A 25250-nucleotide genomic window follows, 5' to 3' on the forward strand; every position below is an offset into this window, starting at 1 on the left:
AAAATAGACGAATGCTGAAAAACCCGTTGAAAGGCTAGCTTTTGGAAATGTTTGCAGATCCTTGGAGGAATCATCACAGAAATGGGTTCTGTTCATTTGCACGACGACTGAGACAAAGTAGTGCGCAAGTTTGCTGGAGCAAAGTCAAACTGCAGTCTGGGGGTGTGAAATTATTATATTTAACCAGCGTAAAATTGCAAGCCCACATCATATGATCTGCTTTTAAATAGAATATGTTGGAATGTTATGTGATGTATTTGCGGAAGAATTTATTAATCAACCTAAAGTCGTTTCCTCTCTCCCTTCCTTATGGTTTTTTTTGTTTTGTTTTTTTCCCCCCCTTCACCTAAGAAACTCAGGGCGCTGAAAGACGACCCGCCAGGCTTCCTGATTTGTCCCTCTCTGTTGGTCATTATTTTCTTGTTTTGTGGACGGGTTGTGATTAGGGATGTAACGATATCCAAACATGACGATACGATATTTTCGCGATATGAAGGTCACGATACGATAATTATCACGATATTGTGGGGCATTGGCGATATTTAAAAAAGATCACAATATTGTGTAAAAAAAACAAAACAAAAAAAAACAACTATTATTCTTTTGTACATTACAGCAATGCATATCAACCACCTACAATCTCTAATAACAATATTGAGGCACTTGCTTGCTAATGCAAGCACACATTGATCGCTTCACAAGAAAATTAGGTTCCCCTTCATCTGACAATTAGCATAGATTTTAAACATAGAAGGCCAAAACATCCCTAATGAAAATTAAATTGAACTAATAAACAGCCACTAGAGGGGGCTAGAACAGCACAAATGGAAATCAACCAGATTTTTTTAACAGATGTGTTCCTTTTAAATATTGTGGACATGACGACGGCGATATTGTGGCAGTTTTAAGATCACGGTATCACGATATTGCCCGTATCGTGACATCCCTAGTTGTGATTGGGGGAATTGCCCTTTTTGGGATCAATAAAGTAATCTGAAACTGAAGCAGCACAATTTACAGTAAAAATCCAGACTGTATATGGTCATGTGGTATTTTTTGGTTGCGCAATGCATATCAGAAGTCACATGAAACCATCTATAAGACAACACACAAAAATAATTCACGAGTGCGAATACACCAAATGAGTTGTCACCCGTCACATAATGATACTTACAATTCTTTATTTTATGCAAAATAATTCAGATTTTATGTCATTACAATCTCATCTGCTTCCACCCAGCTAACATTTTACAAGTCAAATTTTACACATAATTTGCATCCAACAGCTCCATACACAGCCACGCTCGTTAACATTTGAACAGCTCCTCCATTTCCTTCCCAATGACCTCAGGCATAAGGATGTGAACAATGAGATAGAAAGTCACGTACGCTTAAGCTAAATGAGTTGTGAGGGCACTTTTAGTGATCAAAGACTTTCAAATTACTCATGATAGTTGAACATGTTGAGCTAGAACAATATATGGAACTTTGGACTCCCGTTACCAATCTGAGCCTGGCGCAGAATTAAGGACCATACAATAATCACTTGGCACAGACAATTATAAAAAAAAAATAATAATTAGAATATTAATTAAAATTTCTCATTAGTACACCCTGATGTTTTCGGAAATTAGTTTAATGATAGGGGGGCTCTGGTCTTCATTCTTTCTCAGCAGGGGCACAGTTTGCCCCGAGAGCAAGAGTTAAGGCCCGGGAAAAGTGACAGAGCATACTGTGAATATAAATGAGGGGAAGAAGAGGGAGGGAGGGAGTCAAAAGAGTTTGGAGGTGGTGCATTGGATTAAGTAGTGGCGTGTTTTAATTGGAGTGCTGCTGGGATATTTACATGCTTAATGTGTAACCCAGATTTGTAATGCACAACATAATATACTGTGACGTTCATAAACAGTTTGATATTATCTGGGATCCAAACAATAGAACGCAGTATGTCATTGATACATATTTTGAACAGATTTTTCTATTTATATATAGATACAGTATCAGAGTCAGGCAGAATGATCACAATTTCCAAACAGTCACTTTTTTTTTTTAGTAAAAAAAAAAAAAAAAATCAGATTGGTCAGTTTTTGTGTGTGAAAATAATACATTCACACGGAGACTGACCATTTAATTTGTAGAAAAAAAATATGAAATTGACTAAATTTCTATATAGGAATTTTCAAGCTTTCCTAATGATAATCGAAAAGTATTTTTACACACAAACTATATTGGGTCTTCTATGTCATAGGTGCCACTTCATGCACCAAAGTGGAAATCAACAATGTAGTTTTTGCGTAATCGGTAAAAGTTACAAAACAACCAATAAACAGTGATCAAAAAACATTTTATCTCGTGTTTGGGAAATGGAATTACCATACGCCGTCCTTGTCTGTAAGTGTCGGTCCCTTGAAAAAGTTACTTAGTTACTTTGCTGATTACTTGCTTTAAAAAGTACTTAGTTACTTTACAGATTAATTGCTTTAAAAAGTAGCTACATTAATTACTTTAATAGTTACATTGAAAAAAAGAAAAAAAAAATGGCAGTTTTGCCATTTCATTGGAAGTGTGCTTTTAACAGTTGGAGGTAATGACAAAACTCAACATTTTTAATGTACATTGTTTCTAAATAAGTACATTTGGGACCTTGAGTCTGGTGTGGCTATGACTTCTTTTTTTTTTAAACAGTGTTATTGAAGCTACATAGGCATCTATGTATAATTTAGGTATATTTCCCAAGGTATGCCACAAAAAAAAAGACCACCAAAAAACCATGCACGTTTTATTCATTCAGCATCAAAATTGAGCTCAGTGTGACACTGCATTGCACGAGAAACTGGACCAGGTGCTCGAGTTCACAAAGTTATTTATTAACCAAAATCAGCATTCAAATTTATTCCGTTGCCACAGCTGCCACCATCTCACGCTCACCCCACAAACACAAAGTGTCTTATAACCTCTCTCTGGCTTATCTCTGCTTCCTTTGTCATATATAGATAGATATTTTGCACCATACTTCCCCCTTCTATTATTTTGTCCCATTTGCACGGATTGCTTGTCTCCAAACAAACAAAAGCCAAACTTCTTCAGTTGTAACAATGGACGAGTTCATGAGATGCCATACATTTGAAAATGTTGCACTGGCAACCCGAGTCATGGGACATGCAGTCCTAGATTCGCCATATGCCATGTCGCTGAACCTTTGAAATTCAACTTTTCATTTATAAATAACATCCCTTGTCACACTTCGTCTGATGAAAGCGTTCGTCTACATGCGACACGGTAGTCACTGTACGACACCCACAAATTCTGGGATGGCTGAATTCCATCCCCTGTTGTCAGACTGAAAACACTGCACAGGAAGCAAACGCTTTCTGGTAACCTACATCCAATTCCGCACTGCACAACATGTCAGACATCAAAGTGATGGCAGCTTCTATCCGTGCATTTTACTTCAAATCATCCTGCGTGCAAACATTTTACAAACTCCTCCCCCACCACCACTTGACTCCCTTCGGAGACGAGATCATTGTGTTTGACAAATAGACCCACGCGGGTAAACAGGTGCACCCATCCCAAATGTGAATGTATTAACTGGTGAATGCCAATTTGCATGAATGACTTAAGGTGTCAAAACAGTGAGGAAACCTATTATAACCCGCTATTGATACCGAAGCCTTATGTGACACATTTGAAACGCCTTTCATCTTTTTGTCACAATACTTGTATTGAGGGATTCTATGCAGTAGGAGAAGCAGGGATGATATGTTCTACCATTCCTTTGTACACTTCTGTCAGTTTGTTTCCATACGTAGCTGGCAAACAGAGGCGCAGGCAGGCCTCCTTTTCTGGGAGAGTCTGTTCCCGGAGCGTGTACATATTCGGACAATGGATGGTGATGCAAGAATGAATAATGTCCTTGCCTTAGGGCAGCATGCTCTGCAATATCCAACAGAGACTCCCCGACTGTTCGGCAGCCAGAATGAATGGGGCGCCGAACCGCATTTCACCTCCTTCAAGCATGTGGACTCAGAATAGCTGACAGGTTGAAACCATACAATACATGCAGTGCAGATAGCCAGAAAAGGGTATGTGTGACAAACATACATGATATTAATACCACCCAGGAGTGACAGACTTGATAGGTTTGGTGTGTAATTCTGGAAATATGCATATGAAAATAATGAAAACTATTGGGACTTGAAGCTGTGTTCTGGCTCCATTTCAGTTTTGGTATTTTGGTGGCTACTAAGCTACCGTACATAAGATAAAATCACTGATTGTCAGAGGGGGACATTCCGTCAATATGGTCAATCAATCCCTGAATGCCCGATTTGACTAACAAATAACAGGAAGCTTAGAAAAAAATTGACTAAGTAAAATACCCGGCTAGTACCAACTGACGGACTTCGGTGATGACTGAATCTTAATTTATGCTTTTAACAAGCACGCCTTTCTATAATCTGGAGGGGCCATGAAGAAAAAAGAAATAAGGATGTTGGAAGGTGTGGGTGATAGGAAAGGAGAAACACTCTTTGCCACGCACCAGTTAGTGTGATTGTTGTCTTGGTGTGGTTATGGCAAACAGTAACCCTTTCTGTGTTCTTATTAAAATAATTTGTTGCTAGCTTGCCACTCCGTCTGATTATTTCTACAACAACTTGGATTTCCAATAAGCTCTCATGGCTAAAGACAGAGGGCAGCCATCTTGCGTTGCCTCTGTTACTGTCAATTTTCATCGAAGAAGAAGAAGAACAACAACAACAACAACAACAACAACAACAACTTCAAGAACAAGAAGAAGAACAAGAAGAAGAACAAGAACAAGAACAAGAACAAGAAGAAGAACAAGAAGAAGAAGAACAAGAAGAAGAAGAACAAGAAGAAGAAGAACAAGAAGAAGAACAAGAAGAAGAACAAGAAGAAGAACAAGAACAAGAAGAACAAGAACAAGAACAACAGGACGGGAGAAAAAGAAGACAGAAGAAGAAGACGGAAGAAGAAGACGACGGAAGAAGAAGAAGACGGAAGAAGAAGACGACGGAAGAAGAAGACGGAAGAAAGAAGAAGACGGAAGAAGAAGAAGAAGAAGACGGGGAAAGAAGAATAATTACTGATTGACGACAACTGACAAATATCAAAATTCATTGGCTCATCCACCTCTACTTGTTAAACGCTCGGGTGATTGAAAGACACATGAACCAGCCATAGATCTGGACTCAAAGTCAAACAAAAGACATTGAACAATAATTCCCATGATCCTACTATGTCTTTCTGAGATGGTAGTTACCACTGATGACCGTGCACATCAGCGTGGTAATAGGTAAAGCATAGTTCAAGTGGAGGATGTTAGCACCTCACATCCTCCAGCCCCTCACAAACCACTTCCTCCAATTTGCAACTGTAGCTGTCTAGATGTTGACCTTGCCATGCTACATTGATTTCGCTACGTTGAGTGCAGAACGTCCACTTTTATTAAGCATGTAAGCAGATTGGGGGGTTGGTTTGAGTTGACAGGTCTGACACCAGACACCAGGTACGCCCCCCCCCCCCTCTCAGGTCCTTTGACATACGTCTAATAGGCTTTGGCAGGCTCTCAGATTGGGAAATGTTAATGACAGAGTATGCTTGGGAGATCTTACTGGCCCAAGATGATAATAGAAAAAGGGTTTGGGGATTGGGTGGAATTTAAAAAGCTACTTGATAGAATGGAATTACATGAGTACATCAGTACATAGCATCAATTAAATCTGCAGAAAACCTAGATTTTCTAAAAAATCTCAAACATCTGTCCCATTAGCAAGGTCTTAGGAACCAGTAGCCATAACAACAACAAAAAAAAAACCATTAATGCAGCCTTGAAAATGCTCTGACAAGAACAAGACACAAGATGAGGAATTGTGACCCCGTAAGGACCTTCAAATAACAGAAAGGACCATGAAATAAATGAATTCAAATGAACAAATGTTATTTTGGGTTGAGAGTGGCCTCCCTGACATCGCAATCAAGTGTTCCATTGGGTTGGGGGGGAGGAGTAGTGGTGAAGCAGTTTGAGCCCTTTATTACCACGGTTACTACTTTCTTTCTTCCAATAGCGTCCACTTTGCAAGTCCGCTGCATGGAGGTGAGCTCAGGTTGAGATTCAGTTTCTGTAATTGGGCCGTATATACATTTGTCGACAAAGTGACTTTTTCCATTTGTTCGTGTTTCCATTTTAACAACACATCAAGGAAGAATGAAACAAAAAAAGGTTTTGCAAAGTGACTTTTTTTTTTTTTACCACGGCAATTCTGCATATATTATCATTCAACAGTATGATATATTTGTCAAAAGGAATGTTGATAAGCTTCTCTGCACAATACACTTTATAACCATGGCGGCAATAATCTCAGCTTATTTATCGCAATCAGAAGTTTTGGGGTTTTAGCTTTTGATGTTGTACCTCAACATAAAAATAAACTAATGGAACTTCACCTCACCCAGTGATATTCCGTTGAGGGTGTCACACAAAACCATCTGGCAGAATGAATGAGCAAGAGAGAGTGAGAAAATACGCTTGCAGGTGGTCGAACTGGGTTTATTGATGAGAGTGAAGGTCAGGTGTTAGATTCCATTTAAAAAGGCTAAAAGTTTTGGAATGGAGAGCAGAGACAGTCTTGGGAACTCAAAAACAGCTGTGCAGTGTTTCGTAATTGCAACGGGCGCACCCGAACGGGAAAAAAAAAAAAAATGTTTGTAATGTAAAAAAAATGAGGCACTATTTTATTTAACAGGAATGAATGCAGTTCACACTACATCTGCCCGTCAAGAAGATTAACCAGTGAACGAAGAACATCCCCAGTCTAACAGATTTCAGTTTTTTTTTTTTTTTTTTTTTTTTTATAAGAGTACAGCTGAATGGCAACGCCCTCACCATTTGTAACAGCTCTTCAATCAAACTGATGCGATTGGCCTTTTTGCTAAAACATATGGTGACAAGCCCTTGACCCCATTCAGCCCCCCCCCCCCCCCGACGCTCAAGATGAAGTCTGATTTCAATATGAATGTGAGCTTTGCGTTTGATCAAGCGCAGAAATTGGTCACACACGAGTGGTCCAGCTTCGCAACCTTTTTTATGCCGATTTCTCAGATGCGTGTTTATCATATACTTCATTTTACATGGACTTCATATTGAATCCTGGGCAGATTCGTAAACATTTGCGAAAGTCCCCACCCCCAGAAGTATTCATTCCACCCACAATATATGTGTACGGTTGTACTGTTTTCCAGGTTCATACTGTGCCCCCTTAAAAGGAGCAGATCTTGAACTTTGTTTTTTTTCCCCCCTACTCTCCGTTATGTTTCTTATTAAGAAACTCAGGGTGCTGAACTGTGACCCGCCAGGCTTCCCATTCCGTCTCCCTCCCTCCCTTTCGGCCAATTGTTGTTTTCATGTTTCTTGCCATTTTAGGCATCAATGAAGTCGTCTGAATTTGTATTTCAAAACATGCTAAGTGTACAAAGTCCAACTTTTTGATTTGATGGCGACGTGACCGAGTTCACACAGAGGGTTAGGGGTTAGGGTTAGGGTTAGGTTGCTGAGGTTAGCAGGTTGCTACATGACATACATATCCTTGCCAAGTGTTGCTATATCTGTCTGGGCACCTGCATGGAGTGACAAACAAGCGCACCGTCTGTCCTCCGACGCTTTTAGAGCACCTGCACTCTTCAAAAGTGACAGCCGCTGGCATGCTACAGTGACTTTTGAATACAGGGTGTCGATATGCCCTCTGATTGTACTGGTGTGCATTCCTTTGGGTTGGCTGAGATGTTAAAAAAAAAAAAAAAAAAACTATCATCAGCAGCTCTGACTTTAAGGCAGTGATTCAAACCAAACCATTATTAACTCATTTACTCACAATAACGTATAAATACGTTTTTTTATGTTCGAGGTGTCCCAAAGACTTATTTATATGTCTTTTTTTTGTTTTTGTTTTGTTTTTATGCTAGAGCATACAGAAGGCTTTGATGCAGCCTCTCAACTGCAAAGAACGGTTGCAGAAATGGTAGTTATTACACAAGCGGCCAGCAGGTGGCAGCAGAGCAAAGGAGATCAACCAGGGCCATCTAGAAAAATAGCAAAATTACTTAGAATTTTAAAAATATTTGTGAAAATTGATGAAACTTAGCTCTCTTCTAATGCTAATTGCTGCAAAACGGAAACAGATTGAAAGATACTTTTTTCCCTGATGAAAGAAGAGACTTTAATCTTTCTTTTGATAGGTTCCATGCTTTTATAGCAATTGAACACAATATTCTGTGGGCCTTGCAAAATCAGTCAAAATCCAGTAAAACAGCCGGGAGCGAGCGGGATTGCGAAATGTGAAAATGGCGGCGAGTGAATGAGTTTTAATGGGAACATAAAATGCGATTGAATGAACCCAAGGGTGACAGATGCAATGAAAACAGTAGAGGCCCCAGAATTGAACCCTGTGGAACACCACACGTTCCGTTATACATGTGAAATTCATATTGCACATTTTCGTCCGACCACTTTCTTTCTTTGCTCGACATAGTATGAAAGGATTACGATAATAAAGAAATCACACGATCTACCATCACAACAGTAAAAAAAAATCGGCTTCTGCAGCACACATTTAACATTACATTTGGTTTGTGTGGCTACCAATTTAAACTTTTCAACTCCAGCAACGTACAATTCACATTATTTTTCAGTGACTAATTACGTAAATCAAATGGTTTCCACACACTACATATGATGGAGCTACTGTCAAAAAAAAAAAACTGGTTTATTATTGGTCTTTTTTCCCCTTCCATGTTCGATATATGATGATCATTCGACTTCAAACCAAAAATGTTTTCTTCAGTAAAAATAACGCAAATGTCATTTTACAGATAACATTTTACAGATATTATTTGAGCAAATGTATTTATTTTTGTGATGATCATCACATTTTAGTCATTCAGGTTAGTGAGACTGTTGGATAAGATGTTGGCCTTGGAACTAATGACTTACAGTAGTGGTTCCTTTTTCATATTTAACTGCTTATTGACATGACAACTTGTGAAACGGTGCAGCATGAAAAGGGGAAGAAAATAATGGTATGTTTACATAACAATTTTCTTGTAAAAACATGTCTTTCAGTTCTTTGCATATTAGGAAGGTTCACATGCACATGACAACATTGTCAAAACATTGCCGAAAAGCCAAAACTATACAATACGTTTTAAATAAATATTCATACGCTTGAGTGCACGGTTTCATTTGGATTAGGTATGCCCTTAAAAGCCAATCTAAAATCAATCACAAATAGCCTATTACTAGATACTGGGCTCTAATACAGCATCAAGTTAAAACATATTTAAGACTAGTCACGGAGCAGAGGAAGCCAACAATTGAGAAATCATACGGCTGCTGTCAAAAAGAAACAACACTGCTTTTGACGAAAGATGCTGCCAAGACTCAATGGATTCCTCTCAACTTAACAACTGTTTCCAGTTTGGCCCCAATGTTGATTTTGGCATGAGAACAACTCTACTGATTAAAAGGAATTTTATGACTTAGTTTACGAAGGAAATGTAACGGTCCAAGAGAAGTTAAAGGAAATGTACAGAAAGTATTGGAAAGTACGATACACATACAGATCCAATTTGTTTTAATAATGTGTAGTAAATGCTAATGTTTGGAACGGTGGATTGTTTTCATATGTGGTTCCATTAGAATCCCAATTGTGTCTTACAGCACATGTACAAGCACAACTACCACTGCAATGTTACTTCTAGCAAAGCCAGCACGTTCTGGGTTTGATCATCTAAAAAAAAAAAAAAGTATACGATTCCATGACCATATTTGATCCTAGCTTTACGTGCCCAATCTCGTTTACGCACGTCAACAAAAATATCGCAATGTCATCCATTGGATTAACATTCAGAGGTCTGTCACAGAAGAAACCCAAAAGGACACTTGGAGACTGAAAAAGAAGATAGTTGGCCTCTACTCAAATTAAAGATAAATTTAATTGTTGCATAAAGTGGATATCGCAAAGAACTTAATAATGTGGCCTGCATGGAAGCACTAAAAATACAAAAGCTTGAAATTGTGAAAGAGAGTTCTAGGGTAGTCTATTTGGCCATTATAAATACACATGCTAATGCTATGCTAATAATAATAATAATAATAATAATAATAATATTATTAACAATTCATTTAAATCTAATACGTATACAATTGCTGATCAACAAGATAATTTAGGGAGTGTTTGTCCAAGAAGTAACCTGTTCTATAAAATATGCAACTTCAACAATATACCTCATGAGCGAAACCCAGTGTTGCTTTCACAATTAGCATGTGTATTACACTGTAAAATGGATACTTTTTTTGCTCTGTAATTATGGAAATGTCCTTAAAAAAATAAATAAATGGTGCCAGCGGGTACTGGTTAGCCAAAGCACAGCATGAGTAGCCTATGGGTCTATTCTAAATGAATATGTTCCCATTAAACAGGTATTTTTGATTTATTTAAACTTAATATGGCACGGTTCTTCTATACAAAATGTTTTGTTTAAAAAGTGGAAAGGTGGTTTGGAAATTGAATGAATGCATGAAATAGATTGGAGAAAATTTCAAATATTTTTTAAAAGCTCACTTTAGAAATGTATTCATAACACCGACTGATATTTTTCCATATGGTTACGTCATCAAAAAAATTTATCAGTGCAATCCTATTGTTTAGTTAGCATAGATTAGTCTGTATGTTCTATAACACAACAGCACAAACAACAGAGAAAACAAAAACGTGCTTAGAAATTCAAAATTATTGCCACTACTACTACTACTACTTGAGATATGTTGACAGTAAATATGGTTAACCACAGAACTCATGCAGGGGAGTTAGTCTCTCTCCATCGTCTTCCTTGCTCGGAGTCCTTGAAGTCGCAAGGCCCGAAACTGCTGTATCAGATTCCACTGGGGGATAAAATTAACATTACAGTGCATCAACAACACCTCTCCCGGCACCTCGTCTCAATGGAGTTGGAGGCAAAACAAGAGTCGGAAACGAAAGAAAAGACTCGATCACCCCCCCTCAATCACCACCACACCTTTGGGCGGTATGCTAATGTGAGTGTTCAAACTCGTATTGAATTTGGAAGTGCATACTGGAGGTGAATAAAAGGGGTGCGGTGAATCACAGGCGATGTGAGAATGACTCAGGGTGAGAGGGAGACCTGATAGCGACTATAATTATCATAAGCCATATGCCTGCAGCCCGTGGAGTGGCTGCAAGATAAATAAAAATGATGACAAACAAACGCAACACATTCTACAAATACCGCCCCCTCGCTTCTCTCCTTTCTCATCACAACAACGCAGACTGCCAACTGAATTAGCATCGGCGGCTTGATACATTGGTAATCTATTCCGAGCATAGCAAACAATACAAATTGGATTTCTAATTTACCCTGACTCTTTTATGCAAAGCAACCGTAATGAAGTGTCACCATGGCAACGGCTTTGATACAACTTCGCATCGCAGAAATACCTTCATCTCGTGTCCTTGGCACAAGTTGACGCCCGAGTGTGGGATTTCTTTCCCTCGTTTTAGGGGAAGGAAAAAAAAGAAAAAAAAAATGACTTTCACAATCTCTGCTCCTCTTATCGCAATATGTGTGAACACGCAAACATTGCTGTCACCTGCATACACACAAAATCAAAAACATTCACATCCATGTTTTTCGTAACACCTGATATTAAACTCAACAAACAAGCAAAAATGTATAATAGAGAAAAAGACTCCGACATGACAAAATTGGGTTGTAGCACATCTATCATGTAATTTCATGAATATGTAATAACTGAAAATGTAAGAAAATATATACAAATAAACTTTTAATAAAGCCCAATAATGTAATAATTTCACCAATAATATCTTTTTAATACAATCCCGATTGAGACTGTAATAACATTTTAATAACAATGTAATAACTTAATGCGTTTTATATTACATATACATTATTGGAGATTCATTACATATATAGGTGAGTCAAAACTGTTGACATTAACTTAATGGAAAATGTGACAGTTAATTTAATATACTACAGTATATATTCATTTCAGTCCAAAGTTGTACACTTTTTGTTTTGATGATCAAATCACAGCAAAAAATTGGAGCGTAACAGTTTAATGTTTCCGAGTTTATTTCAACTTGCAAAGTGTATTTTTAACACTATGATTTAAATGGAGTGTAGCGCCCTGTAATAAAATCCTAAAAATGTAATAACACCTAAAAATATAACAAAATATGCACTTAATCAAAAATGTATGCAAACTCAATAATGAAATAATTGCACTAATGTAGTAAAAAAGGAAGCAAAAAAAAAAAAAAAAAAAAGACCCTGAATAATATTGTAATGACACTATAATAATAATGTAATACCTTATTACACGATTGGGTATTATTACAGTTTCAGGTGGGTCTTTTTTTCTCTCAAAACTAATCATGTAAAACTTGACAGGCAATATAATATACACAGTGTAGGTTCATTTTGAGTACAAAGTTCTCCATTTTGTCTTTTGATAAAGTTATATACATTAGGTACACGGGGTTCTTTTATGTTGTGTTAACCCAACTCTGATGTAATGAAAGTATGCTCCGCCCACTTGATTAGAACCCAAATCAACTCTTTACTTTGACTATCTAACGTTGAAGAATAACAAACTGAGCGACTCAAATGATTTCCACTGAGCCATTTACGGCATGTGAGATAGCATCATCAAACATGCTTATGAAAAACACTAATCCACTAAAACAACAATAGTTTGATTTGTGCACAAGGATGCTTATCACAATATAAACACCATCGAGGCATAGTGTATCGAGAATTATGCTCATTATTTAACTCTGGCTCGACATTGATGGTATTTTGTTTGCCCTCGAGCACAAAAGGACGCCGAGATATTTATGATGAGATTTAACCAAATACATCTTCTCCAAGTCTAGGCGAATGATTACTCTCCGCAACGGCTCCATAATGCATACAGTTACTGTATATTTTTAAATTAGATCAAATCTCCATGTCGAGCTGGGTGAAAAGTGTCGCCGATCACGGCATAATGCGTACGTCTCGTGTATATATTTGAAATAAGGGTGAGACAATCTAATTTCAGAATTGTTAATGTCGTCATTTGTGGAATTTTTGATTAGGTCGTCTATTTTTTTATTTTTTAGAAATTGCATAAACAGGCCGTCGGTATGTTGGTCATGTTTCTCATTGGAGGGCGGCGGTGAAATATGCACTTTTCAAGGTGATGAAATTGGTTTAGATTACAGTCTGTCAACCTATCAGCATCACAAAACATAATTCCAACATTAACATAAGCACACAGCAAAGAAAAAGAGAGGGAGAGCAAACAAGTGTGGGATATTTTTTTTTAACCAAAGCTAATCCAACAAAGAAAATTAAAGGGCCTGTCTGCCGGTTTCACTCAGGAAAATGCACTTTTTAAATACAGGATTTAAACAAACTAACTACTTCTCAATTTATAGATATGGGCTTTTCATAACGTGTGGTGGTGATTTGTCCCTCTTTCCACAGAAACGTCCCGCTGTTTACAAAACAAACACAAGATGGCAAAATACAGGCTGGGGGGTGTGGGGGTTTAGGACAAAAATCACCCCCACACGTTATGAAAAGCCCATATCTAGAAATTGAGAAGTAGTTTGTTTGTTTAAATCCTGTATTTAAAAGGTGCATTTTCCTGAGTGAAACCGGCAGACAGCCCCTTTAAAATCAAGTACAAAAAATTAGGGATGCTCAATACCACTTTTTTTTTTCTCTCCTGTTTGCCCCATTGATTAAAAAAAAGGCTGAAATAAATTACAAGAAAATGCCACTGTTTTTTCGATTATTATCTTCTGTGCCATGATTATTATTAATGTTGACGGCTGAGGCGTGATAAATGCTTCTGATATCCATTTGTAATAAATATAATCTTGAACAAACTTTCTGTCCTTTTTTCTGTCTCATTAGCTTCTCATTGTCATTTTCGGTTTTGTGGTTTTGATTAGATTTTATTCGTCATGTTTTTCTTGCGTCCCTTCTGTCTCGTCAAGTTTTATTGCATCCACCTGTGCTCGTCAACCTGGTCCCTTGCGTCACCCAATTAGCTCCCTCAGCCGCACGTCTTGTCCAGGTGCTTCTCGTTGTCGCGTCAGTTTTGCTGCATTTGTGGACGGTGGGAATCAGACTTTTTCCGACGTCATACCAGGAAGTGAGTACGGGAACGCGTACATCCGAGTTGTGAGTCTCAAAAACAAACATTTTCAAGTGGAAGTCAACCTTTAAACATTTGACAATACGTTATGTTACCTCACCAGTCTAAACACGACAATCTGATTAATATTTCATTTGTAGAATTTGAGTTATGAAGCAAAATCCAGCCGTTTTTAAACATGTCAGGGGGCGGCCATTTTGCCACTTGCTGTCGACGGAAGATGACATCACAGTTACTCAGGCAATCAGAGCTCACCTGTTTTCATAAGCTGAGCTGGCAACTGTGATGTCATTTTTTAACACCGTATTAACCAGAATACCATATTTTGACTTCCCTTTTAACTAAATATGTTGAGTAAATTATAAAATGATAGTCGAGCGATAATGAACTCAGCAAGGAAGTTGTCATTCTTCAAACTTGCTTTCCATTATTTATTTGTGTCTATCGTTGGATATTTGTTTATTGGTTTGTGCCCAAACGGGCGTCTGAGAGGGAAAGCGTGAAGTGCATCACATTAAGTGTATTGACATAAACGGCTCAGCGGGCACATTTGCGTCTGCCTTTGATGATGCTTTAAGTAGAAGGCAGTTGAGAGACTTACGGCGAACATTCCCACGGGATCAATACACAAGGGTCCCAAACTAATCTTGTGCAAGCTCGGTTGGAACACATCGGTGTCATTGCTCTCGTCTGCCCTCAAACTGTAATTATTTTTCAAACTTAGTAGGTCACGAAAGACTTCAGAATTCAAACTCGTCAAGTATGAGCAAAAAAAAAAAAAAAAAAAAAAAAAAAAAGTGCATGTCAAGCCCTGGATGTAGTCTTCAATATAAGATGACAGATTTTTTGCTTCGTGGCAGTAAACAGGAGTGTGCAAGTAATTTTTGGGCTATTGCTTCTGCTATACAAATCAGAAGAAAACAAAATCTGCACATCAATAACTGTGTGTCCTTGAAGCTTTTGCTGCTTTGAGCGTTCAACAGATTGCTTTCATGCAACATTCTCCTTTAAAAGTTGACTTGCAATTATTGTTAGAGGCAGCAAATTATTCTGTTGAAATTATATATTTTATTTAATTAAATCGCACGATTTTAATAGTTAACTCCCGATTAATCACATTTTATATCTGTTCTAAACGTTCGATAAAATGTACACTGTTTCCTAAGTTTTCATACTTTTGGTAACAAAAGTGGAAACAAATATAAAACGAAAAGAAATATTGCTGCATATTTTAGTCATTGTTGCAGTAATTTCATAATTCATAAAATTGTGTTTAAATTAAAAACATGCACTGTAAAAAACAAAAAAAAACAAGTGTTATATTGATTTTTGTTGAGGTTAATTTTCTGCCACTAGATGGCATAATTGCTTTTGTAAGATATATATATATATATATAAAAAACAGTGGGTGAGAGATCCATGGCGGGGCACCGAGGACAGAAGGCCAATTAAATCTCTCTGTGGTGAGCCAACCTCTTGATGATCCATCATACCATTTCAATTAAAGCCTTCTAAGAAATGATTAAATAATCACAAGCCGGCTAATGGAGCCATACATCCTTGTTATTGAGGACATTGGTCATCGGCTCAGGAATGTCTGGCCAGTGCCAGATGTGTCGTGTCAATGCTTAAATGAGTAAGACAGATGACAGAAAGTCAGAGGCTGCAGTGAAGCAAAAGAAGGGAATGGTCAGAAGTGCAAGACTGGGGTGAAAAAAAACAAAAAAAAACTGCAATTAGTCATGTAGTCGAGAAGATTTTGGCCACAGCATGAAACTAAATTTTACCTTTTTTTTTTTTTTTTTTAAACATTTTAAGATTGGACTGGCTCCAACTACTGTAAATAAAGATGTATTTACATGATTTATTTTTTTTTTTATTTTTTTTTAATCTGGCCGATAAGGATTCAAATTCAAATGTGCCACATTTGCAGCAAAAGCAGCTACAAATAAATGTTCGGAAAAAGGGTTTGTATTTTGAGGTTCAGATTGAGGCAAATAATAATAATAAATAAATAAATAATAATAATACTAATAATAAAATAAAAAAATAAAAAAGAAATAAACAATCATAACAACAACAATAATAATAATAATAATAAAATAATCAATAATAATAATAATAATAATAACTAATAATAATAAAATAATTACAAAATAATAATAATCTTTTCAGAAAATGGCTATTCACTAAAATATTGTGCAGCTTAACATGTTTCATTAAAAAGCCATCATTATTAGCGCAAGTGGCTGTCGAAGAGGCGTGACCGCGAACAACTCCCCATCTTCCTCTTTTTCTTCTTCTCTGGCTTATTGGTTAATTGATGTCACGCAGAATTGCTGATCAAAAGGATGTTTGACCACCTTGCGTCACTGGTCGTCGACTGAGGTGCCAATTCAGGTGAGGGTGATGTTTGGTTGGGTGGCGGTTAGTCCCTCCTCTTCCCTTCTCACTCATCTTACAAAAAATGAAACCTTCCGCACCCCCACCCAAGGGATAATCACCTCCATACAAACACACGTCGATTTTCCATTTTATCTTAAGCCGAGTGTGCTAGTGTTTTGACAGATATCAGCAGAAATGGAGGCAAATCTCATTTACCTTGCGGCATTTTTATACCAATCATAGGGCCCTACCTACTCCCTTTTTTCAACAATTGATGCTGCATTTATTATCTCACTGTCTGTTTACTGAGTTGCAGATCTCATACTAAGGCAAAACATGCTCAGTGCGAGGTAGTGTTAATTTTGTCAACAAAAACTAAAAAAAATATTTGTTCAACACACATTTTTCATTGGACTAAAACTAGACTAGACTAAAACCCTCATTTGCTCCCAATAACTTATAAATCCGTTTTTTTAAATTTATGTTTTAAGTGTCCCAAAGACGTATTTATACGTTATTTTTCTTTTTTTTAATTCCAGAGCATACAGAAGGCTTTGATGCAGCCTCTCAGCTGCAAAGAACGGTTGCAGAAATGGTAGTTATTACACAAACGGCCAGCAGGTGGCAGCAGAGCAAAGGAGATCAACCAGGGCCATGTTGAAAAAAAGCTCAATTACTCACGATACTAAATATATTTGTGAAAATTGATTCAACTTAGCTATATTCTAATGCTAATTGCTACAAAATGGAAACATATAGAAATATACTTTTTTTCCCTGATGAAAGAAGAGACTTAAATCTGTCTTTTGATAGGTTCCATGCTTTTATAGCAATAGAACAAAATATTCAGTGCTCTATTAATATAACTGAGTTGAGATTAGTTGAGTAATATTTTATATTACACTTAACTTTACAGGAAAGATGTACAAATCACGTCTTTTTTTTTTTTTAGCTCCTGGTACCCAGTGTTGATTGTTTTCTCATAGAGGAAAAAAAGATGAATACACAGAATCCGCCATATAATGTAACACTGAGCAAGTGCATGCATCAAATGTCTTTGTGAAGCTGTAATATTGTGAATTTGGCAGACAGCCTGGAATAATTAGTCTTGCCCCGGATCTGACTTACTGTTATGTTACTAGGCCTTGCAGAGCGTCTCGTCTTTAGGTCCTTTGGCTGCCAATTAACTCACTCGCACAAATGTCCTCGCTTGCGCCTTCAGCTGTAATCTCATTACAGATCGGCGTACAAGCCTCATTTATGCGCGTCTTCAAATGATTTTCAACATGTTTGGCAAAAACAGATTTGCTTGCGTCTGGGAGAGGGCCACATTACACCGATGGCGATTTGTGATGACACTTTGTGAGTGGAGTGAATACAATAATCACGTACTAAAGTAGAATAGGTTATAAAAACTATCTATGATTATGTACTATTGGTTAGCAGAAAATATTAGGTAAATATGGGCAAAATACGAGCATATGGTCAAAATAGGTCCTCTTCATATATTACATTTTTGATACATTTTTTTTTTTTTGCTGCATGTATAAAAGAATTATCATAACCTAACAAAGAACAAAAAATATCTGTATTATACCAACCGTGATAAAGACTCTTGCATAAAAAAACAAAAACAAAAACAGCAGAGCAGAAAACTAAAATTAAGTGCAATAATTCATTTTTTTTTAACACAAAAATCAGCTCAGTGAAAATTTTAATGTTAATTAAGTACTGTTTGTGCTGCACATCATTCATTCCAAATCCTGCAAACAAAATAATTAGGCCTGCTCATATTGCTGAATGATATAACTTACAGTCAAGTCGATGCACCCTTGAATTTATATATTTCCATGTTTTTTCTCCATTAATATCTGTATATATTTTTTTTTTTTAATTTAGGTTTTTTTCCCCTTTGTTTTTTTTTTTCCTCCAGGAATTATTTCCCCCCCCCCCCACTTTTTTTGTTGTTGTTTCTGTGGATTCTTTTCTGAAGAATTATTTAGCTTAAAAAAAAAAAAGAAAAAAAAAAAAATATATATATATATATATATATATATATATATATATATATATATATATATATATATATATATATATATATATATATATTTATGTATTTGTTTTTTATGTATGTATACATTTATTTATTTAAATTAGGGGCCAGTCAAATTCTGGTCGGGGCCAAATGTTGCCATCACTTCACTATGCTAACGCAGTAGTGCAGTCATAATTGCAGAAAATATTCGTATGAATATGCTTTACATTTAACACAATAAAATGTAAACAAAACAAGGGAGCATATTTTTACTTTGAATCCTGTGGAATAGGAAAGTGAGTCCATCAAATCTTGTTGAAAACAGAGTACTGATGTGCTAACATTGTTCATTTTCGTTTCCGGGGCAGGTAGTCAAAAAATAAGGACAAAATTAAAGTATGAGTATTGGTTAATTAGATCCATCCCTGTTCTATATCCTCAATATGGTAACAACTGAGTTGGATCCTACCCCAGGTGACTTTGGACTGTTCGCCAGCCAATCACAAGGCTTGATCATATACCTTTTTTAATTCACAATCAACCGATTCGTCACAACCCCCTGCAAGAGTTCAGCTGAGCGCCGTAACATTCGATTGGGCTCGCCAGCAAAGAGGAAAAAGCCGGTTGCGCATCACAGAGGAAGCTAGATAAACGCATCGTCCTCATCGCTCTCGCGCAACCATTTCCCACTAGTGGGTCTACTTGATGAAGTGCCAGATTCCCTCCCTGTTATTCTCTGCGCGCCAGCCAAGTGTCCACATGCATGAGCGTATTCATCAGTCAGGTGGCACCAGGCTGCACTCTGTCTTTTTCTTTTTTTTTTGTTCCTGTGCCCAGGTGTGAATGGGATTGAACTGATTTATCTCCTTTTGTGCCGCTCCTCTGTGGATTGCGACGATAACCAAATGAACTTCGGGCACTCTTACACAAAATAAACACGTTAAAACACGTTTTATCACGCAATTATGTTGCGTAGCGCAACTTGGACATGCTGTAATGCACATAACTCCAAGTCCTGGTGTGATTAATGAGTCATTTAGGAAATCCTGGCTGATTCAGGGCTGACGTGAAAGCCAAGAGGCGACATAAAACAAACATAAAAGAAATACTACAAGAGGTTAGAATTAATTACACTCATCACAACAAAGCCTGGAGCCACTGTCGCAGTTACCTGACATTTTCCTTGCTCTGACATTTACATAAACTATATTACCAGATGGGTTTCCTGTTTTTATGTTTAAGTGCCAAGAATGGGGTAGGTTTACGTCGTGTTGTGTTTTGATGTGGTAACGTGAAACTTCAAAAATGAAAAAAAAACAACAAAAAAACGAGCCATTCATTGTGTACAGATTCTTATCTTTTCTTGAACAAGTTCAGACAAAGCCAATTAATTGTTCCGGTGAATTCAGGTCTGGGTAAATACAATTTTTCATGTCATTTTTGTTTGGAGGCGATAATAGGATGAAAGTCATTTAATTGAGGCAAACATTTCAGATGTGGCTAATCATCCGTCTGAGTAGTTTGAGTTTAGCAAGCCCAACTTTGGTACTCTTCCAGATGTTATTTTCTCCCACAATCATTAGACCATCAGAGTACGGATCTATTCATTTCCTCAAGGTGTACACAATTCCTAATCCTAATCCTGGGGCGGAAAAGTCATCAGGTTGACGATTTCGTAGAAAAAAAAAAGAAATCAATAAAGAACGAATAAGGAAAACCACAAAGCATCCTTGAAATTTCAAAACAAGAAATGCAACACTTGTTCAGTTAGCAAACTCCACTTGCCACTATATGGTGTCTGCCTTTTGTGCGCGTTAATTGGACATGATATCTTAATTTGCACACAGATGTAGCACAGTGTAATTATAGAGAAATTTTCCAAAGACTAAGCAGAAGAGTGAAATCCCCCAACTGCCTGTTGACTGACGTATTAAAAACAGCTCATTTAGAGACAGTGGAAGGCTGTCGTCTGAGTAAGACTTCTCCACTGGCCTCTTGGGGATGGAGCTCACTGCAATTTATCACACTCGCTAATTATTCATGTTATAAGCCACTCTTCTCTTGCAGAGAAAGGAGACGTGAAAGAATAGAATCGCTACTTGCCTGAACGTTCGCTGGCACGAGAGTGAAGCCGCCAAAGTGGCATATGTCGGGACTTGAATAGGATTTCTTGTCTTGGATGAAGTTTCATTTATTTCACTCACAGTACCTGGGAAAAATGGAGAAGATTTTGTTGACACTTAAAACTGTTGGGTCTAAACAACAACAACAATTTTGCTCAAAAATTGGATAGACTCGATACTTGGGTCAATTTGACCCACATTTTTGGGTTTATTTATTTCAAAACACACCATTCAGACATGTCAAGGAAGTTGAAACATACTCAACACAACACACCGCTTACGCTCAGGCTAACTTCAAAATAAAGTTCGTTTACATTGACGGCAATGCAAATAGCCTTAGTAGACATTTACTTTGGAAAGTCGTAGCATGATGGCTTGCTTGACTTCCCTTTTAGACGTTTGTAGTTTTGATTGACATTAAAGTTGCGACGAACATCAATACAATGCGAACACGTATTCAATCGCTAATTTCGGACGTTAAGAAAGCGCTAATTAATTACGCCGTCATTGTACGATACGGCAGAAATCTCCGACATGAGTTGCTACTGGCTAGCTGTTAGCAATACCTACGACCAAGGCTACTTTTACAATCTTAATTAAAACATAAATAAATATTAGAATTTCAGCAAAGCATAATATACGAAAATTAGTTCCTGAAATGTTTCATAATGATCAAATTACTCGTATCAAATTTTCCCAATTGACACGACATTGTGTTTGAGCCCACCTGACCCAAAAAATAATAATAATAAAAATAAAGGGATACTTGACCCACAGCCATTTTCAGCAGTAAAAAGTTCATATTTTGACCAAAATGAATTTGATAACTTCACTAATTTTTCATGTACAATCAATACCTTTAAAAACACATTTTTACACTTGCTGTCCACTGAAGATGACATCACCTGTGCTGAGGAAGTAGGTAACGACCAATCACGGTTCACCTGTTTTCTGGGTTTGGTCAGCAAACTGAACCGTGATTGGTCGTTACCTACTTCCTCAACACAGGTGATATCAATCTACAACAAGTTGGAAAAAAAAAAATCGTTTTTAAATGTATTAATTGTACATGAAAAATAATGAAGTTATCAAATTCATTCTGGTCTAAATACAAACTTTTTACTGCTGAAAATGGATCAATGAGTCATAGTCATAGCTTATCGTGAACATCTGCTCCTTGCAAGTGTTTTCATTTTGTATGTGTGCACTAAAAATGAAATCTACAGTGAATTAGGGGAAACCTTGCTGTTCAAGATAACATTTTGGATTGTTTACAGTGTTTGTGTGCCCTCTAACAATAAGATACTGGAAAAACTGGAGCCCCCCCCCCCACCCAGAAAAAAGAAAAAAACAAAAAACAAAAAACTGCGTGACCTTTCATTCAACTTGGTCGAACAATGCTGCACCGCCAAAGTAAGACTTGAAATCATTCGGGCACATCTTGTAATACCTCTTTGTATTCCCATTGTAACATACCACATGCCTGCCATGAATGTTTAGGAACCGAGTAAGGAAAACATCATTAAGACAGGTTACATAGTCACAAATTCAGTAGCAATGTCAGGGCTGTCAAAAAGATAACTGTCACAATGTTTTTTTTTTTTTTTTCTATCCCCTCTACATGTGTGGCAATCCCTCTTTTTCAATAGCAGGCGTTGATATGGAGCCGGGGATATTTTAAACAAAGGCAGCGGGAGAGGAATGCTTCAGCATTCGTCTCGACGTCCAAACGCTGCATCATACTCAAAAGACAGAATTAAACAGTCCAAGTAATTATTACGGCGCTTCCATCCAACTTGTAATTCAACACCCATTTTAATTACAACCACGAGCTACTCAAGCGTGGTGGTGAATATGAATTTGGCAGCGTAAGCATCCATTCACTGGCTTGAACAATAAGAATGCAGGAGTGAATATGGTTGAATGTCTTTGCATTGAGTGAATAACAATACCTCTTACTGTGGCTGGTTTATTTTCCGCATATTGTTTGTTGACTTCAAGTGTATTTGGTTAAGTGGATTATTAAAACTCATTCACTCGCCGCCATTTTCACAGAAGCAGTCCCGTTCGGTCCCGGCTGTTTTACTGGATTTTGACTGATTTTGCAAGGCCCACAGAATATTGTGTTCTATTGCTAGAAAAGCATGGAACGTATTAAAAGAAAGATTAAAGTCTCTTCTTTCATCAGAAAAAAAAAAAAAAAAAAAAAAAAAAAAAAAAAGTATGTTTCTATCTGTTTCCGTTTTGCAGCAATTAGCATTAGAAGAGAGTTTCATCAGTTTTCACAAATCCATTTAAAATTATAAGTAATTGAGCTTTTTTTTTCTACATGGCCCTGGTTGATCCCCTTTGCTCTGCTGCCACCTGCTGGCCGTTTGTGTAATAACTACCATTTCTGCAACCGTTCTTTGCAGTTGAGAGGCTGCATCAAAGCCTTCTGTATGCTCTAGCATTAAAAAAATAAAAAAATTAAAAACGTATAAATACGTCTTTGGGACTCTTAGAGCATTAAAAAAACATTTATACGTTATTGAGGGTAAATGAGTTAAGATTTTTCCAGAGCTTTAAAAAAAGGCAAATAAATTCTAAAAAAATGTATTTTATAGTTGGAGTTATTTTATTTTTTATATTTACATATATTTTATTTCATTTTTGTGTTGCCAGTGGCGCCGGGATCAAACCCGCACTTCGACTACTCTAGTTTGCATGCACAGAGCACTACAAGTGAGAAAGCATTCAGTGCATTTTACAGTTTTGATTTTTGAAATACACATCCTTGTAAAATTGTGCTCAGTAACAGTCAAATCTGTACATGAACTGATGGAAACATTGCCAAATAAACATACAGTAAGTCATAAGGGAACGTAGGGGTTAAATAATTGGCTAATGGCTTCTCGTGTCCAGCTGCAAGAGACCCAGCTGTCTAAGGGTGCCGCAATAAATACAGGTGGTCCAAATGGGTTGGCTGCAACATGAGCCACACATTGTTCTCATACATTCTCTTTTGGCCCTGACAATTTCATTTTTGGACCACTCGAGAAGTAAACCGGTTCCAGGTGGGTGTTGGCTAACAAACAGAGGATGTAATTTTATTGTCTGTTTTTGTTTTTTAAAGATGGTCTCTGAAAGAAATGAATGATTGAAAAGTCTGGTGAATTGAAAGTATATGTGCTCCAGTTACAAGTGATTTATTGCAACGTGACCTAGAAAACATGGATGTGTGTGTGTGTGGGGGGGAGGGTATTGCGGAAAGAAGAGAAAGCATGTTTGGAATGAAAATGATAACTAGCACACTCCGGCTAGTAAAAAAAGATAATCAAAAGGAATAGCAAATCTGCAAAACATCATTATCAGTATTGTGGCCAGCACAATCCTTCCATCCGAGGCGAATGGATCGTCTTTAGTAGGACAATGGGGCTCGCTGGCAAACAAGTGAAGAACAAAAACGGTATGCCGTGCGCACTAGGATGAAATTTATTAAGATAAAGCAGGGAGCTGCTCCAGAAAACTCAGCAATTTGCATTTGTAGCAATTTAAGATTGACCATGGAACATTGGAGGATGTGAATCGAAATGATGGACAGGGAGCAATGACTATTGCTTCATTTTGAAATGAGACTAATGTAACAAGTAGTGTTGTTCCGATACCGATACTGCATTAAAACAGCGGTATCGGTGATTACTCACAAGTTACCATTAATTCCAACGCTAATATAGGATTTTGGATGCAGCATCTTGTGTCTTGCACGACATTCACCGATATGTGACATGTGATATGGGTAAATATGCTGTTTTTAGCATTTCAACCAAACAGGTTGCATGTTCAGGTGTTTAGTTCAAACAAGTTTGTAAATAAGTTCGGGCAAGTTCGTAAATTCGTTTGAAGGTGTTTGTAGGTTAAATGCTAAAAAGTCAAGTTTATTTATATAGCCCTTAATCACACAAAGAGTCTCAAAGGGCTTCACATGCCCACAGGTACAAATATCAACGGGCAAGCAAAAAAAGGGCAAGCAAAAAAAAAAAAAATCCCCCAAAAATGCCATGTGGTATTGACTTGTGCATTGGCAAGTAAAAATAAATAAATAAATAAATTTAAAAAAAAAATCAGCCTATAACGGTCAATTTGACCATTTTGTAGTTTTATTATGTCTGGAGTACCTGGTTTGCCTGTGGCAATTTTTCCCATAATGCAATGGCGTATGCACAATTCAATACCCCGTTTTTAGTATTGAACCTACAAGTAGGCTACGTTTGAGGAACAAATTTGCCAGTCAAAAAATATTTACTCCATATTGGTAGTCCAAGCGATGTACAGGATTTTTTTTTTTTTCCCCTCATAAAGTACGTCCTATTAATAAAATTGTTTCTAAATCTGAAAAAAATAAATGAAAAAATACCTCTATTTTTCAGTGTATCTTCACCCTTCGTATATTGCCAAC

General features: G+C 37.1%; 1 protein-coding gene across 3 annotated transcripts in view; it reads right to left on the reverse strand.

Moving 5' to 3' along the window:
* Positions 1-25250, reverse strand: part of nrp1a (neuropilin 1a) — a 201049-nt gene that overhangs the window by 159938 nt on the left and 15861 nt on the right. For all 3 annotated transcript variants that reach the window (XM_077508598.1, XM_077508595.1, XM_077508596.1), the window contains exon 3: positions 20793-20898. The gene's annotated coding sequence lies outside the window, so the exon portion shown is untranslated. The remainder of the gene's footprint in view (positions 1-20792; positions 20899-25250) is intronic.

The sequence above is a fragment of the Festucalex cinctus genome, chromosome 20, assembly GCF_051991245.1.
Source record: "Festucalex cinctus isolate MCC-2025b chromosome 20, RoL_Fcin_1.0, whole genome shotgun sequence".
In the NCBI taxonomy this organism is placed as follows: domain Eukaryota; kingdom Metazoa; phylum Chordata; class Actinopteri; order Syngnathiformes; family Syngnathidae; genus Festucalex; species Festucalex cinctus.